The sequence below is a fragment of the Pinus tabuliformis genome, chromosome J, assembly GCF_031772625.1.
Source record: "Pinus tabuliformis cultivar Carrire ecotype Pingquan chromosome J, CPIR1, whole genome shotgun sequence".
In the NCBI taxonomy this organism is placed as follows: domain Eukaryota; kingdom Viridiplantae; phylum Streptophyta; class Pinopsida; order Pinales; family Pinaceae; genus Pinus; species Pinus tabuliformis.
This window is the reverse complement of record NC_142295.1, coordinates 1,036,080,403-1,036,089,240: the sequence shown is the minus strand read 5'-3', so window position 1 is coordinate 1,036,089,240 and position 8,838 is coordinate 1,036,080,403. Positions and strand designations below refer to the sequence as shown.

The following is an 8,838-nucleotide window of genomic DNA, read 5'->3' as shown; positions in this document are numbered from 1 at the left end:
ATTATATACTCGAAAATGGTGAAAAAAAATTATCAAAGGAGATAGAAAAATTGAATATGATTGGATTTAAAAAACCAAAAGAGATAAGATCCAACCTTCTTAAAGGAAATAGAGATATCAAACCTAAAGTAGATCATCTTTCTAACCTATGTAAATCCATCTTAACCATTGATCTATCAATCTTAACCTTTGATCAAGTACCTAGAAGAATCAAATCTCTTGTTCTTAAAGGGAATAGAGATAACAAATCTAAAGTATATCATCTTTCTAACCTATGTAAATCCATAAATCCACCTTAACAATTTATGTATCAATCTTAACCTTTGATATATCAAGTGCCTAAGAATCAAATCTCTTGAAGTGGAAGTTATTTTAATTAACCTAATTATGAAATATTTTATATATAGTTATCATTAAAATATATTTTTTATACTACCTCTCAATATATATTAAGTTGATATTGAAATATATTACTTAACATGGATATTCAAATATTTTATTTAAAAGCTTATATTGAAATAATTTTTAAGTAATAAAAAAATTACACATTTTCCTTCTAAAAAAGAAAATATAAGAAATTATCTTTCATTATTTTCCTTCACAGATATTTTTTTATTCTCCCTCTTAATATATATAAAGTTGATATTGAAATATATTACTTAACATGGATATTCAAATATTTTATTTGAAGCTTATAGTGAAAGAATTTTTAAATAATAAAAAATTACACATTTAAAAATTATCTTTCATTATTTTCCTTCACATTTTCTTGTGAATTTCAATTATTTGATTTGATTTATTGAATTTTTATATGTATATTTAATGTGTAACAAAAATGTGAATGTGAATTTCAATTTGTTTGATTTGATTTATTGAATTTTTATGTAAAGATAAAAGTTAAAAATTAAGACTGGCATCACTTCTCTGCCCACACAGCCAACTCAACATTTTGCAACACAATCTACTATTTATATTATTATTTAGTTAAATAAACAGTATGCTTTATTATATTATTTTTTAATTTAATCTTTTATTTAATATTAAGTTATAAAATTATTTTCAACCCAATTAAAAAATGAATTGGAAAAATAATTAATAACCTGGAATTTATTTTTAATAAATAATAAAATATTTCATGAAAATAAATGTACTTAAAAAAAATGATTTAATATATCTATTTTTGTTTAGATTAAAAAATAAATTCTAACAACTGAATCGAGAAACAATGAAAACCACTAAAACCTAAATTAAATAAATAAAATATTTTGCTAACACACATCCACGTATCGTTGGGAAAGGAAAACAAATAATAAGAATAATGTTCTCTAAAGTGCCTAAACTAATGTATAAAATTTAATTTTGGCTAAAGTTTACTCGAAAGAAGCTTATAAAATAATTTTTTTTCATAGAAAAAAGGGTAATTTTTTTGGCTATTCGTTTGAATAAAAAAAATTTACATGGCAGACAAATATGGGTTTTCAGCCTGACAAACGACTACTAGAAAGAGCAACATAGATAAAAATAATAATAATAATAATTAAAGTGATTATTAATATACAAGTATCACAAAACTGATATAAAACTGATATGTTTGTACAATACTAAAAAAACTAGTATAGTGGAATACTGACATAGTCACTATATTCACATCAAGTACACTGGAATAGAACTGATATAAAGTCACTCCATTCACTTCGAGTGTTTCAAAAAAAATTGAAAGGTTTAGAAAATTTAAGAGATAATCTAATGAGTCGGACAGATGTAACAAAAATAAGAATGGTCTACACATAATTTAAAAGTTTCGTGAAACTTATTTAGTTTATTGAAATTGAATATATGTTTGGTTGAAAATGTAACTAGTTTAGGTCTTCGATTCACTTCAAGTGTTTCAAAAAAATTGAAAGTTTAGAAAATCTAAGAGATAAACTAATAAGTGGGACAGATGTAACAAAAATAAGAATGGTCTACAAATAATTTAAAAGTTTCGTGAAACTTATTTAGTTTATTGAAATTGAATATATGTTTGGTTGAAAATGTAACTAGTTTAGGTCTTCAATTCACTTCAAGTGTTTCAAAAAAATTAAAGGTTTAGAAAATCTAAGAGATAATCTAATGAGTCGGACAGATGTAACAAAAATAAGAATAGTCTACAAATAATTTAAAAGTTTCGTGAAACTTATTTAGTTTATTGAAATTGAATATATGTTTGGTTGAAAATGTAACTAGTTTAGGTCTTCGTAATTGTTGTAATCAGTGTTTTCAATGTATTTTTTTTTTCATGTGTGGTTCACAAATACCCATGGTCACTGGGTAGCCGCTACATCCTTCGTGAAACTTATTTAGTTTATTGAAATTGAATATATGTTTGGTTGAAAATGTAACTAGTGTAGGTCTTAGTAATTGTTGTAATCAGTGTTTTCAATGTATCTTTTTTTTTTCACGTGTAGTTCACAAATACCCATGGCCACTGGGTAGCCACTACGTCCACAGGACAACACTAAGGTGGATCCCACCCGAAGGGGATCACACCTTTTTTTTCACGTGTGATTCACAAATACCCATGGTCACTAGGTGGCCGCTACGTCCAAGGGACAACACCAAGGTGGATCCCACCCAAAGGACCTCACACCCCTCAGCCTATTTAATGACATGACCCCAAGAGCTTTCACAAATTGACCCTATGACCCCCTAATTGGTGAGGCACTGATTTGACCATCACTGTATCCTTTTATGTATGAAGATTATGTATTTTTAATCTATCATCTTATGTAAGATAGAAGAAAAGAAAAATACAATTATTATTATCAAAGCATGGGTTTCATGCTTATTATTGATGGTCTTTTAAGTAAAAGCATTTTTTTCAAGTTAATATATATTTGGTTGAAAATGTAATTAGTTTCTGTCTTCATAATTGTTGTTGTACTCATTTCAATATGTATCTTATGTAATATAAGAAAAAAGAAAAGAAAAGTACAATTATTCATGCTTATTATTGATGATCTTCTAAGTAAAAGCAATTTTTTCATGCTTCTAAAGTTTTTTACTACTTAAGATTTATTGTATTGAATCAATGGTCAACATCATGTTTGTAAGGCCCCTACCACTTAAAAATATATATATGTAAAAAGAATACTTTTTAGTCTAGAACTCCAAAAATACACGTCAGCCCTGGCAACATCAAGTGAATAAAAATCTGTAAAAAGAGTAATTTTTAGTCCAAAACTCCAAAAATACAAGTCAGCCCTAAAAACATCAAGTCAACCTAAGGGAGAGAATTTGACCCCTTGAAAAGGCTATATAAAGGAGCAATTAGACCTCATTTGAAACACACTCACTCACAGGTTAGATTTACAAAAAGAGTTTGACCTATAGTTGGGAAGCTGCAAAGAAAGCAAAAGGTCAAAAAAAAGACAAAATTTCATAGTTTTTAGGCTCAACAAATATCAAAATTAAGAATATAAAATAAATAAAAATTCACGCAAATATCAAAGTAGGAAATAAGTTTTATAGCTTTACATTTTCTAACACACGTTAGATTCTCCCCCTCAAAACTTACATAATATTAATAAACTTTCACCATGTAAACTAATAAACTAATGATAAAGAACTTGTAAAATATAAACTTTTAATTAAGTGATCACTGATATACAAGTATCATGAAACTGATATAAAACTAATATGATTGTACAATATTATACATCAAGTGTTTCAAAAAAATTCTAAAAGCTTTTGAAAATCTAAGAGATGATCTGATGAGTTGGAAGGATGTTAAAGAAAAAAACTATTAAAATGCTGAAAAGTTCAGTGATAACTATTTAGTCTTTTCACTACAAATGTTACCTGATTGTTATTCTAAAACATTTAAGAAAAAAAATAGTATATATCCTTGCCAGTATACTTATCCTTGCCGGTATACTGTTTTTCAGCTTTTTTACAAATAGACTACCAGTGAAACATTGAACTATGTTTTCAGGGCTCTGAGCCCTAGAATATATCTACAACTACCCTTAACCTAAAAATTCAAAATATATAATAATTTGTATACCCTGATAGATGGAGCCGAGGTCTACTGTTAATGACATTAAAAGGCTATAAGAATGAAATGAACGGCTTGGACTTGGCCGTTGTCCATATCCTCATAAAATGGAGCCTAGGTCCTACTGTTAATGCACTTTTTGAGAGTTGTCTATTGTTCTACATGTGTTGGTATCTAATGTCCTAAAAATGAAGTTCAGTTTCCTCAATCTTATGCTTCCCCATTGCAAAATTAAGAGCTCTAATCTGACATAACCCATCACCAAATCAATAACTATCTAGTCTATTGGAATTGAGTGTACACTTTAAACTATTCTCATTAAAATATTGATAACAATTTTTCCCACTGAAACTTGTTAAACATTGATGGTTTGACTCACTTCAATATGATTAGTGTTTTCTCCGAAGTGTCCATCAAAAATTAAAAAATCATTCCACTTCTAGTAAACTAAAACATTTCAAATGATTCATTTATTAACTTCGCAAAACTCGATAAGTAATTCAACCTAAGCTAAATGTGTTAATTTGATAAACAGCATTATAGACATTGCATTCAAGTTTCTGTGATCTATATCATAAGATGAAGATAGATTTTGTTTTCTTCAATCTGTTTCTTCATCATGTTCTGGATCTGTTTCATGTTTAACCTAAGATAAATATGTTATGTTCTAGATCTGTTTCTTCTATCATGTTCTGGATCTGTTACATGTTTAATCTAAGATAAATATGTTGTATTTTGGATTTGTTTCTTCATCATGTCCTGAATCTTGATGAACCACACAAACAGCATTATAGACATTGCATTCAAGTTTCTGTGATCTATATCATAAGATGAAGATAGATTTTGTTTTCTTCAATCTGTTTCTTCATCATGTTCTGGATCTGTTTCATGTTTAACCTAAGATAAATATGTTATGTTCTAGATCTGTTTCTTCTATCATGTTCTGGATCTGTTACATGTTTAATCTAAGATAAATATGTTGTATTCTGGATTTGTTTCTTCATCATGTCCTGAATCTTGATGAACCACACTTACCAATTTTTCATGTTAATTTAATTTTTTTCATGTTAATTTAATAAACACTATTAGAGACATTACATTCAAATTCAAGTTTCTGTGATCCATATCATATGATGAAGACAGATCTTACTTTCCTGGATCTATTTCTTCATCATGTCCTGGATCTATTTCTTCATCATATCCTGAATCCTGAAAATGAACCACACTTTTTTTCAAAGTGTCCTGAAGATGAGCAAAATGAGCCACTTCAACCCAAATCTTCCCTATGATTTCTCCACCAAACAAAACAAAAAACCAAAAAAAAAAAAGAGAAAGAAGAAAGAAAAAGAAAAAGGTATCTAACATTTCAAATAAAATCAGCCAAAGAAACAATCTAAATAGAGGTTTATGGAGAAATTTTTCCCAAACTATAACTATTCAAGTTTGATAAAAATAGCAACTAAAATTCCTAGGTTATAAAGTCCATTAGAACTTCAATATGTACTTCTCCCATTTCAAACGGCTTATCCACAGTAGTTGCAAGCGGCTAAATTCAAACTCTATTCCGATAAGATTAGCGGATCTTAAATATTTCTCAAGGGGCCTAAAGCAAACCATTATACTAAACTATAGTTGACAAACAACACAGCAAGAGATTAGGCCAAATCTTCCCGACAAGAAGAGGTGGTGTTAATAAAACACCATTTAATGTTGCCAATTAATGGAAGAAAGCCGAAAGACGTCTCACTTCTTGGGGGATTTTGGCGCAGAAACCTTCTCCGCTTTCTCGGCTGTCTTCTTGGGGAGAAGAACTTGATGAATATTTGGCAGCACTCCTCCACTAGCAATAGTCACTTTGCCCAAAAGCTTTCCCAATTCGTCATCGTTCCTCACTGCCAGCTGAATGTGGCGGGGGATAATTCTGGTCTTCTTGTTGTCACGGGCTGCATTTCCAGCCAATTCCAACACCTCAGCGGCCAGATATTCAAGGACGGCAGCAACGTAGACGGCTGCGCCGCCTCCAACCCGCTTGGCATAGCGCCCCTTCTTGAGATACCTAGCGATCCTCCCCACCGGAAACTGCAGTCCGGCCTTCGCGGTCCTGCTGACCGACTTCTTCCGGGAGCCTGCTCCCTTCCTTCCTCCCTTTCCGCTGCCCTTTCCTGAACTTTCCATTTTTTCAATACCACTCGTTTCTACCGTTTGATGCTAACAGAGACGAAAAAAAAGACCACAAAGGCGAGAATAGTGTGTAATTGGTTGAGTAGAGGAGAGCTTAAATAGTGAGAAGGCTATAATTTAATATATATGGGCGGCAATATATCCGACGGTTTCAATTTCATCCCCAACGAACGGCTATGATTATCCCTCCATCGATCCGCGCCATGACTCATCGGCCAATCGCAATGACTTTGCATTTTTTAAAGGTGTGTTCATCACCGTCGGCCTAGAGCTCTTTTTTGCATTGTTGAGCGGGAAAACTAAATACAAATCCTTTGACCTAAAACCAAGACGCCAAGCTACACTCCTAGTCACAACCCCTTCGTCATAGTAGCCACGTGGTTAAGAGAAAGGAGAAAAGGAGAGCAAGTTGCAACATACCTTCAAAGTAGGGGAAGGCAAAGGGAATGTCCCTTAGTAGGGGAAGGCAAAGGGAATGTCCCTTTAAGTTGTTACATTGTTTCAAGATTTGAAGGTTTTGTTTTTAATGGAAAATTGAATTTTTCAAAAAAAATTAAAGTAAAGATGATGAATTACACTAAGGGTATGTCGATTTTTAAAAATTAAAGAGAAAAAACTAACAAACTTTTTTTTATTAAATGTTGTTTACATTAACAAAATGTGTTTTAATATGCTTCATGTCCTAAAATGTGCCTTGATAAGCTTCATGTCCCTTGTGTTTGCTATTTTTTTGTTATCCGTAGAGATATCCACTAACCTAATCATTGATATCCCTGTAAACCCAAAAATTGTCTACTGATCTTGATATGAGTTGTCATAGCATTTAGTTAATAAAATGTCTTTTAAAACTTTCGACATAAGTATTTTCATACAAAAAAAACCATTCCTAAAAAGTCAGATTTTCATCTTTGCACTATGGTTCTATGTCATTGGAATATTTCCCACTCTATCGAGAGAGCCATTGTAGAAAGTTGTGTAAGACATCACTCTGTGAGTGTGCGAAAGACAGGTCCTGAAAAGCATCAATCAACATGTTAATACATTTCATCTAATAGATAAGCAAGGACGGCACAAATCTTGTTTTCCTCAACACCCAATGAATGACTACTTGAGAGTCTCTAAATACTTTAATGTGATCAATAGGCAACCACCTGGCACCAAAAAGAACTCCCCGTAGGGTAAGAATCTCGGCCTTATTATTAGATCCTACCCCAGGATTCCAATTGAAATGAAAATATGTACCAGGTTCTTTTATTATGAAAACCCTACATCCACATGATTTATGAATTGCACCCCCATCAAAGAACCCTACAAGGAATTTCTGTCAAACATCTACAAATTTAGAAAGCCTCAGATTTCCTTTCTCCACAGCGAGACCGATTTCTTTGAAATAGGTTGCAATCTTTATGCAAGTCATTTTTATGTTTGAGGCAGAACCCTCAAAAATCACCTTGTTCTGACCGCTCCAAATGCCCCAAAAAATGTAAAAAGGGAGAGTTCAAAAGGACTTAAAGTTCTTGAATCATTCTAAAAAACATGCCTCCGTAAAATGTTGGTACCAATCAACACAAATTTGAAGAATGTTCTGAACACCATACCAGATTGAAGACAAAAATGGACATTTCAAGAATAAATGAGAGACGTCGTCCAACTCCTCATTACACATGATACATCTCCTAAGTCCAACATATCCTCTTTTACATAGATTGTCCCAAGTAAGAATTTTGTTATGCCGCATCAACCATCCGAAAATTTTAAGATTAAGGGGGAGGTTACATTTGCATATTTTATGGAACTAAGAGCACTCCCCATTGACCTATTGTGCATGTGCGATATAACCATAAGCCTCCTTAACCAAGATCTCTCCATCTATTGATATACCATCCCATGATAAACAATCTTCACATTATGTCAGAGAAATACTCGCCAATGATAAATTGTCAATGTACTTTTCCAAAATCTCAATCAGGATGCTAAATAACCCCATATCCCAAGCATGAATCCATGACAATGACAAAGAGAAGGGATCACGAGATATATAAATTTTATTCAAAAATAGATGTCTTTATTATGTAAAAACCTGATAAGAGCAATCGGTATAGTGTGATCCCCTACAAAACCTTTCATAGAAACTAAGCATATTTCCACCTTTGAGCCACTGGCAATTTCCATCTTAGGTTCCCTAACAACTAGTGCTTTGTTTTCATCAAACTATTCCAAATGAAAGAAGTCGAGGATGGAACTTGCGCCCCTAATTTTATCCACTCTAAGATAAATTTGTTTTTGAGGTATTTTTCTTTGATTATTGACTGCCATATTCCATTATCAAATAAAGCTCGACCAGAACTTTTTACCAGTAAAATGTTATGTATTTTTTTATCCCCCACCATCCTTCTTCTTTACACTGCGCAAAATGGAACTTTTTGGCATCACCAAAACTAGCCCAAATAAATCTAACAATACATGAATTTATGTGCCTTATGATTTCCTTAGGCAACAAGTATAGATGCATCAAATAGATAGGCATGCTTTGAAGAACTGATTGGACTATGATCAATCTACCCCCGATAGACAACCATTTATGAGACGACAAAGATAGCCTCTTCTCAAATTTATTGAGC

At 31.8% G+C, this 8,838-nt stretch overlaps 1 pseudogene; it reads right to left on the bottom strand.

Annotated features, from left to right (window-relative positions):
• Positions 1–5,378: 5,378 nt before the first annotated feature.
• Positions 5,379–6,301, bottom strand: LOC149230402 (histone H2A pseudogene; annotated as a pseudogene).
• Positions 6,302–8,838: the final 2,537 nt, after the last annotated feature.